Source organism: Arachis ipaensis, chromosome B02 (assembly GCF_000816755.2).
Source record: "Arachis ipaensis cultivar K30076 chromosome B02, Araip1.1, whole genome shotgun sequence".
NCBI lineage: Eukaryota > Viridiplantae > Streptophyta > Magnoliopsida > Fabales > Fabaceae > Arachis > Arachis ipaensis.
This window is the reverse complement of record NC_029786.2, coordinates 99,615,838-99,625,030: the sequence shown is the minus strand read 5'-3', so window position 1 is coordinate 99,625,030 and position 9,193 is coordinate 99,615,838. Positions and strand designations below refer to the sequence as shown.

General features: G+C 37.1%; 1 pseudogene; it reads left to right on the top strand.

Moving 5' to 3' along the window:
* LOC107625946 lies at nucleotides 4,049–8,478 on the top strand (annotated as a pseudogene).

Below are 9,193 nucleotides of genomic sequence, written 5' to 3'. Positions count from 1 at the left end.
TGCAATTTTTTTTAAATAAATAAAATAAATATTTTATTTATGGATATAACTAATTTGGAGTATTTTTATCCATTTGTATCGCATTACTTATCTAATTATCTTATTTACAGTGTAAACGAAATAAATGAGTATATATCTCATTTACAGATACGTATTCATTGTTCTCTCCCATGTATCACATTTGCATTTACAGTATAAACGAGATATACACACACTTATTTCGTTTATACTGTAAATAAGATGTAGGAGACGTTCGTACTGTAAATGAAATAAAGTTCGACAAATTTCGAGCAACTATAAAAGAATTTGCAACCATTTATATTTTTCACAAACATTTCACTTCTTCTTCTCCTCTGTTTTTCTTCCAAAAATTAAGTAAAAATGTCTAGTGGTAGTGAATATGTGGTTGTAAGTGTGTATCCCAATTGTCATATGAAAAACAGTGACACTGGAGTTATATTTGAGTGTGATAATCCTATTATTTTACGTACTCAAAGAGTAAATTCTTTATCTGAACTAAAGAGTTTAATATTGACTCACTTCGGTGTTAATGGGACAAAAGAGGTTGGAAGAGTTGAGTATAGGTTGCTAGTACCGATAAAAATAGAATTTTTCGGTTTTGTCTATTTTGCCTCTATGGCGATGAGTATGTGCGCCTCATGTTTGATATCCACAGGAGAATCATGCCAGAACAAATTATGGAATTTTCTGCGGAGATTGGTGGTGGTAGTGGTGGTGGATCTGACCACTCAAATTTTGTCTAAGATGACTCACCTCTTGCACCACCGCCGCTTTACTGTGCTAGTCCAGCGGTAGACATAGACGTGGACGGTGAGAAGTCCGATGAGGAGTATATTACCGATAGCAATAATAGTGATTCTTCTTCTGATGATGATGATGAGGAGGAGGAGGAGGAGGAGTTTGTACCAAAGACTCCGGTCGGCTCTTCAGTTTGGTATCTTTTGCATGCCCCGGAACCAATTCCGGCCTTATTGGCTGTACCCAGTTACTATCATACATTGGATCTGGACGCGGTGTACAAGGAAACCCCATTTTTCAATATGGGTAAGGACGATTATAACATAGACAGTGGTGTGGAGTTTCGTATTGGTCACAGATTCAAAAGCGGAAAGACAGTCATGCAAGGGATGAAGAATTATAGCATTCAGAAAAATGTTAAGTACCAAGTCGTGGAGTTGGATAGATCAAAATACCATGTGCATTGCAGGCAATTTGCAGCAGAATGTCCTTGAAGTCTCCGTGTTGCCCTACGACAGAATCTCGGATATTAGTATGGTCAAGTTTAATTATAGTGTATATTCTTATTTATCATGATTATTTTTGTTATAAATGCCTACCGATTATATTTTATTTCGTTAAGGAGGTGCGTAAATTTGGCTGTATGCACACCTGTTTAGCCCCACTATATCCCAGGACCATCGACAGTTGGATAGTAACCTCATTTGTAGTGTCATCCTGTCCTTCATATAGTACAATGTGTAGTTAGGCAAAGATATCACTTCAAACCCTCATACAAAAAGGTCTGGATGGCGAAGCAAAAGGAAATTGCGCAAAAATACAGTGATTGGGAGGAGTCATATAATAAGGTGGCGAAGTTGCTTCAAGCATTGCAGATTTGTTGTCCCAGAATAATATGTGATCTCAGAACGATACCGTACTATGATGGGAACTTGATGATACATGACTACGACCAATTTGATAAGGTATTCTGGACTTTTTCTCCCTGTGTGGAGGCTTTCAAGCATTGCAAGCCCTTCATCTTCGTCGATGGCATGCATCTGTATGGCAAATACAGCAGTGTGTTGTTAATTACAATGGCACAAGACAGTAACAGTAACATCATTCTTGTGGTATTTGTAATTGTCGAATCTAAGACTATGGAGTCCTGATCCTTCTTCCTTACCAACTTGAGACGATATGTGACACCACAAGAAGGACTTTTGATCATATCTGATAGATCCCAAGCGATTAAGGCCACACTTAGAGTCGATGATAGTGGTTGGAAGCCTCCTAACATGTACCATACTTATTGTGTCAAGCATATGGCCGCGAACTTTATGTCTTGTTTCAAATCTGTCGAGGAAAAGTGATATCTCATCAATGTTGCTTATAGTTCAAGTAAGGTTGGGTATGAGTAGTAAATGACTACATGGGTGCTTTGAGAGATTTGTCGCGTAAGATGGCAGATTAGGTCGGTAGATTCAACAAAAAAAAAATATGGTTACAACATTATGATAGCGGACAAAGGTTTGGACACATGACAACTAACCTCTTTATATGCATGAATGCAGTTCTGAAGGGTACGCAGTATTTACCAATTTCAGCCATCATTCGATACACTTACGATAGGCTGCAGCAGTTGTTCATCAGAAAAGGCAGAGAGGTATAGGCACAAATGACAGTCGATAATTGGTTTTCTCAATGGCTGCTAGCTGCTGTTAAGAAGAACAGGGAGAGAATCCCCAAGATGCGTGTTACACACTATAAATGAAATGTGTGTATATCTTGTCTATACTGTAAACGAAATAAATTACGTATTATAACACGTATGCAAATGTGATATATAAAACGATAAATATTTTTTATCTCATTTACAGTGTACACATTAATGCGGATGAGTTGTTTACTTTTTGTTTTATCTTATATTTCAGGAAGACACTCACATACATGTACTCATTGTTTAAGAAAAAAAAAAGGAACAAAGAAAAGAAAATAATAATAAAAAGAACTCACATGGTGAATTTTTTTTTTTCATACTATATCTCTGTATACTTACAAGGATTTGGATCTTCTAAATTTTAAATTTCACTTTAGAAGATAAAGTGTGATCTCTCACCTTTAAATGATTTTTCTTTCATATTTTTTTTTGGTTCCACCTATAAAATAATGATCAAAAATCACACTTTATCCTGTAAAATAAAAATTTAAAATTTAGAGAATCCAAATTTCACGTACAAGATATACACGTGAGGAATTACCTATACGCCGACCTGAATTATTAGTCGAGTTATAAGAAAACGCTTTTTAATTTGTATATGGAAGCAAAGTATGTGTTGAACTCGCATACGGGGAGAAGAGGTGTTTCGCCTCGTTGTGGGATCAGAGGAAGCAGAACTCGGACCCTGCGACTTGCATCTCTCAAAACGAACGGTCCGAGTTGCATCCCTCAAAACGCACGGTCCGATTAGTGACAGGGAGGACACGTGTCGCGCAGAGGAAGCATCCAACATAGCCCCACACTCACCATCTGAGTTACACACTTTCACTCATTCATTCTGAAGTTTCACTTTCACCATTCTTCTTCTTCATTTCTCCAATATTCCAAGCTTTGCATGGTGGAAGTTCAGTAAAAATGCCAAAGAAAAAGAAAATTAAAGATGTAGATCGGCTTGAGCTTCATAAAAATAACATGAACTTAAAAAAAATATGAACTTCACTAATAACTATCAGTCACTTAAAAAAATATGAACTTAAAAAAATCAGTCACTTAAAAAACATGAACTTCACTAATAAATATCTTGGTTTCATGAAACACAGCAAAAAAAACCAGAAACACGAAGAAGGAGAAGAAAACGCGACTAGATCTCTTCCCTCAGTTACACACTTTTATATATGTCCATATAACAAAATCGGACCATTCGATTAGGTTATCCGGATTCAAAAAATAATAAAAAAAACCAACTCGTATCATCCGATTTCATCCCCTATAACGTTCAAAAAAATTTTCCATTACAAGCAAAACGGAGGGTCCGAATTCCTCCTTTAGATACCAAATTTCCTCCGGCTGCAAATCGTACCATGCGATTTGTGCAGCAAATTTGTATGTCAGAAGAACTCGCACGGTCCGAATTGTTCTACTTTAGACTCAGAAAAAGTTATCCCACATTTTTGTCTTATACACCATAGCTCCATATTTGAGAAGAACACACCCTACCCTTCCATATCCATAAAATTGAATAGTGGTAAAATGATTTCATGAAATAAACTCTCTGCATGCAGAAAATTCAAATACATAGCAGGTCCCATTTGCACTGCACAGTACACACGGTTGAATTTGTGGACCTCTTGCTACCACAAAAATTTTCATGTCCACACCACCTTTACCAATTCCACAATGCAGCACAAAACTCAACCTTCAAAGTCTTTCTTCTTTCAATAATATCTCTCCTCATCAGTACTCAAACCTCAAAATTTCTTGCATCAACCTATAAACATTAGTTCATGATTTTTCTATCATCTTTAATTTTATGGCACATGTTTCACCATCAACATCATCATCTTCATTCTTCTACAGCTATACTTATGATGTTTTCCTAAGTTTCAGAGGTAAAGATACAAGAAAAGGCTTCACCGGAAGCCTCTACAATGCATTGCGTCAAAGGGGAATCCACACCTTCATTGATGATGAGGGCCTCAGAGTAGGGGAAGAGATAACCCCATCACTTCTAAATGTGATTGATGACTCTAGGATTGCCATTGTTGTGTTCTCAAAGGATTATGCTTCCTCAAGTTTTTGTCTCAAAGAACTTGTGAAGATCCTTGACTGTGCGGATTCAAAGGGTCGCCTAGTTTTGCCTGTTTTCTATGATGTGGATCCTTCTGATGTGAGACATCAAAATGGTAGCTATGGAGTAGCTTTGGCTAAGCATGAAAAGAGGCACAATGTGGAAGAATGGAGAAAAGCTTTGAGTAAAGCTGCAAACTTGTCTGGTTGGCATTTCAAACAAGGGTACTACCCACACTACCACTCTTTTTAAAGTTGTTTGTTTTTCGAAATTTTTATTTTCTCAGAGGAAAACTTTATATACTCTTTAGAATTTAGATACTTATCCCCATCAGTCTATTGATTAGTTCTATAAATAAGATATTTGAATGCCCTCAACTGTGATCATGTTAGTAAAAGTAATCAATAAACATTTTGATGTGTTTTGGGAGTTAATTGAAGTTGTAACTTGTAAGTTATTATCTCAAAAATCTAGTATTGATTCTCTTGGACCCTTCTTTTGTTGCTTACTATTTTGCAGGCCTGACTCTGAATATGAATATGTGTTTATCAACAAGATTGTTGAAGAAGTCTCCAATAATCTCAAACGAGTTCCTCTACACATTGCAGATTACCCTGTTGGGCTGCAACCTCGGGTTCAAAGAAGTGACTAAACTTCTACGCATTGGGGTTGATGATGACAAGGTCAAGATGGTTGGCATTCATGGGATTGGTGGAATAGGCAAAACAACAATTGCTTGTGCTTTATATAACTCCATTGCTGATCGGTTTGAAGCCTCCTGCTTCCTGTCTAATGTTAGAGAAAAAGCAAGCAAGAATGGTTTGGTATCACTCCAAGAGTCACTACTTCTTGAATTGGTTGGGGAGGATGTTAAGTTGGGAGGTGTGAATCATGGAATTCCAATTATAAAAAGGAGGCTCAACCAAAAGAAAGTGTTGCTGGTTCTTGATGATGTTGACAACTTGCAGCAGTTACGAGCTATAGCCGGAGGGACTGATTGGTTTGGTTCTGGTAGCAGAGTCATCATAACAACAAGGGATAAACATTTGCTACGTTCACATATAGATGTGAAAGTAAAATCATATGGGGTCAAGGAGTTAAATAAGGTAGAAGCTCTTGAACTGTTAAGTTGGAATGCTTTTAAAGGAAACAAAGTTGATCCAAGTTATGCAGCCCTTTTGAATCGTGCTATACGCTATGCAAATGGGCTTCCATTGGCATTGACAATAATCGGTTCAAACTTGTTAGGGAAAAGCCTAGATGAATGGGAATCGGCATTGGAAAATTATGAGCAAAGGCCAAACAGAAGTATTCAGGAAATGCTTACTGTCAGCTATGAAGGTTTGGAGGATATCCAGAAGGAAATTTTCCTTGACATTGCTTGTTTCTTTGTTGGTGAGAAGTTGGAATATGTGAACAACATGTTAATGCACGGCCGCGGCTTCAACCCCGAGTATGGTATAGGAGTTTTGATTCAGAAATCTCTCTTAATGGACAAACATGGTCATGCAGCAATGCATGACTTGGTAACAGAAATGGGGAGAGAAATTGTGAGGAAAGAATCAGAGGTAGAGCCTGGCAACCGCAGTAGGCTATGGTTCTATGATGACATTATTCATGTTTTAGAAGAAGACATGGTATGTAATATGCATGAACATGTTCTTTCACATTTTTCTTTTGCTCTACTTCTTCAATGTTTGAATCTTAAAAGAAACTCTTACATCACGTTATACATACTCTAACACACTATTTTCACTTGTGTTTTGCAGGGATCTGAGAAAACAGAAATCATGATCATAGATTTGCCTGAAGATGAAGAAGTGTATTGGACAGGAGAAGAATTTAAGAAGATGAAAAACCTCAAAATACTTAAAGTCACAAATGCAAAGTTCTCCACAGGTCCCAAGCATCTCCCAAATACCTTAAGAGTGCTCGATTGGGAAGGATATCCATCACCATGCTTACCACCGGATTTTCGTCCACGGAAACTCAGCATGATGAACTTGCCTAACAGTTCCCTCAAGTTGGATAATCCCCTGAAGGTTTTCAAGCATAATTATCCCATTCTTCCTTAATATATTTGGTACCAAATTACCAATGAAGCTAGCTTTAATTTGTTTGTACCAACTGCTTTTGCTGTGTTCTTGCAGAACTTTAGGAGTTTGAGTCACATGAATTTTGAAGGTTGTGAAACATTAGTACAACTACCTGACATATCTGGAGTCCCAAATTTGACAGAACTTTGCCTTGATGATTGCACAAGTTTGGTTGAAGTCCATGATTCAATTGGATTTCTTCATAAACTCAGGAAGTTGAGTGTTAAAGGATGCACTAGCCTCAGCACATTTCCTCATAGCATCAACTTGACATCTCTTGAAACTCTCTCTTTGTGGGGCTGCTCAAGCCTTAGAAACTTTCCAGAAATTTTAGGAAAGATGGAGTTTCTAGAAGATGTTGATTTGGGATCAAGTGCGATTGAAGCGCTTCCTCATTCAATTCAAAATCTAGTAGGCCTTCGACGGCTCGACTTGATCAGTTGCAACTGGCTTAGTCAATTGCCAAGTAGCATTTTCTTGTTGCCGAAACTCGAGTCATTGGAAGCTGAATACTGTAAAGGGTGTCAAATATTAATCAATTATGAAGGACAAGAAAATATGGGCAGCATAGTCTCTTCAAAAGTGAAGGATCTTCACTTTAGATCTTGCAATGTATCCGATGAATTTCTTCCTATTTATTTCACTTGCTTTCCCAACATAGAAATGTTACATTTGGGCGCAAATAACTTCACAACCCTTCCTTCCTGCATCAAAGACTGTCGCTTTTTAACGAGCGTCTACTTGGACGATTGCAAGCAACTTCAACACATCACAGCACTTCCACCAAACATCAAAACTTTATCAGCAAGGAATTGCATATCCTTGACTTCACACTCTACAAGCATGTTATTGAGTCAGGTGCTACTCTTTCTAAGAATTGCTTAACTTTCATGTAAGCATAACTCTTATGTTCTTTATTTTGCTAAATTATTGTCTCATACCTTAATCGTATTTCTAATGTTAGGACCAATGTAGAATAGTAGAGAGCAATACTTTCTTACTACATAAAAGCACAAACAAAATCATCACTAAAAACAATTGAAAAACCTGCATGAACTTGTGTTTCATTATTAATATATGTTGACTTCCAATATCTAAATTTTGTGTTTCCAATCATTCACAATTTATAGGAAATACATGAAGTTGGGGGGACACACTTTATGTTTCCAGGAACAAATATTCCAGGTTGGTTTGACCAACACAAGGAGGGAGCCTCACTGTCTTTCTGGTTTCGAAAGAAATTCCCGGAAATCGCACTTTGTTTTGTTTTCGGAGGCTTGGACAAGGAACCTAGGAAATTTGAGGTCAAGTTCCATGTGTTCATCAATGGCAAGCCATCATTCCAGGGCAACAGCTTCAAAATGCTGACGGATCACGTGTTCCTATTCGATCTGCAGAAGGAAGTGGAGCTTCCTTCTTACCAACTTGACCAAGTAGTTCTTGAAAATGAATGGAATCATGTTGAGATTCATTGTTTGCCTAGTCCAACAGTGTTAGAATCATCCCTTGATATGGCCATTGTGAAATGGAGTGGTGTTCATGTGTACAAGCAGGGAAATAACATGGATGATGTTTCATTTTGTAATCCTCAACACAGAACATATGATTTGGTAGCTCGCTATCCGTGGATCAAGAACCAGTTTGTTCTCACAAATGAGACCTCAGATTCCAATGCAATGGTGATGAGAACCATTGGCATGACTAGTGAAAATGGTAAGAGTCTTGAGGGAGAGGATGGAAATGGAAGTTGAACTAATGCTCAAAGCTTTTCCCTTTCAAGGTTCTTATCCAATTTATGTGACCGAATCAAAGGTATTTTTCTTTCGCATGAATAATACAAGGTAGAATTAACTCAACTAAGAGCATAAGAATCAAACCTTGTGACTTAAATTACAGGAACCACTCCTTAAAAAATAGGGGATCCTTCAAAAATTGGCGTATGCCACTTTAAGCATCGTTCACACGGTATTCTTTAGTAAAAGGCGAAAGAATAGTTCGCTTTGTGAACATCGCATGGCTGCGTGGATTTCATTTTAACCCATACCAGTTTATATAGCATCTGTCACACCGGAACCATAGGCAGTTTCTCCGATGTCAGACATTTTTCATAGGCAAACACATTCATCATTCGTGTCAAAGGTTCTTGAAATTAGTTTCTTTTGACATACAATATCCTCTCTTACCATCTTGAATCACATGTAACAAATTTCAAGATCGCTCACCCAGGAAAACCACCTCTAATTGATTAAAAAACAAAAAAATTCTTTGACATCGCAGCCATGAGACATTCATTTGCTAAACTGACAAACTGTCCTCCTTATTGAATTGTTCATACTAGATGTTAGTTAACACTGAATAATCTAAGTATTAATCTAACTCTTCTATTTCTCTGGAAAATGGAAGTTATGTGATAAGCAAAGCAAAGATTTCTGGAATTCAAGTCAAATTGTTCTTTGATTAACAATTCTAGTTAAACCCAAAAAAGGGTGAATTCAAAAAAGCACGTATATTTAAAATTTCAAGCGTAACAAAACTAGCTTTACCATAGGATTTTTATTTTAAATGAATTAA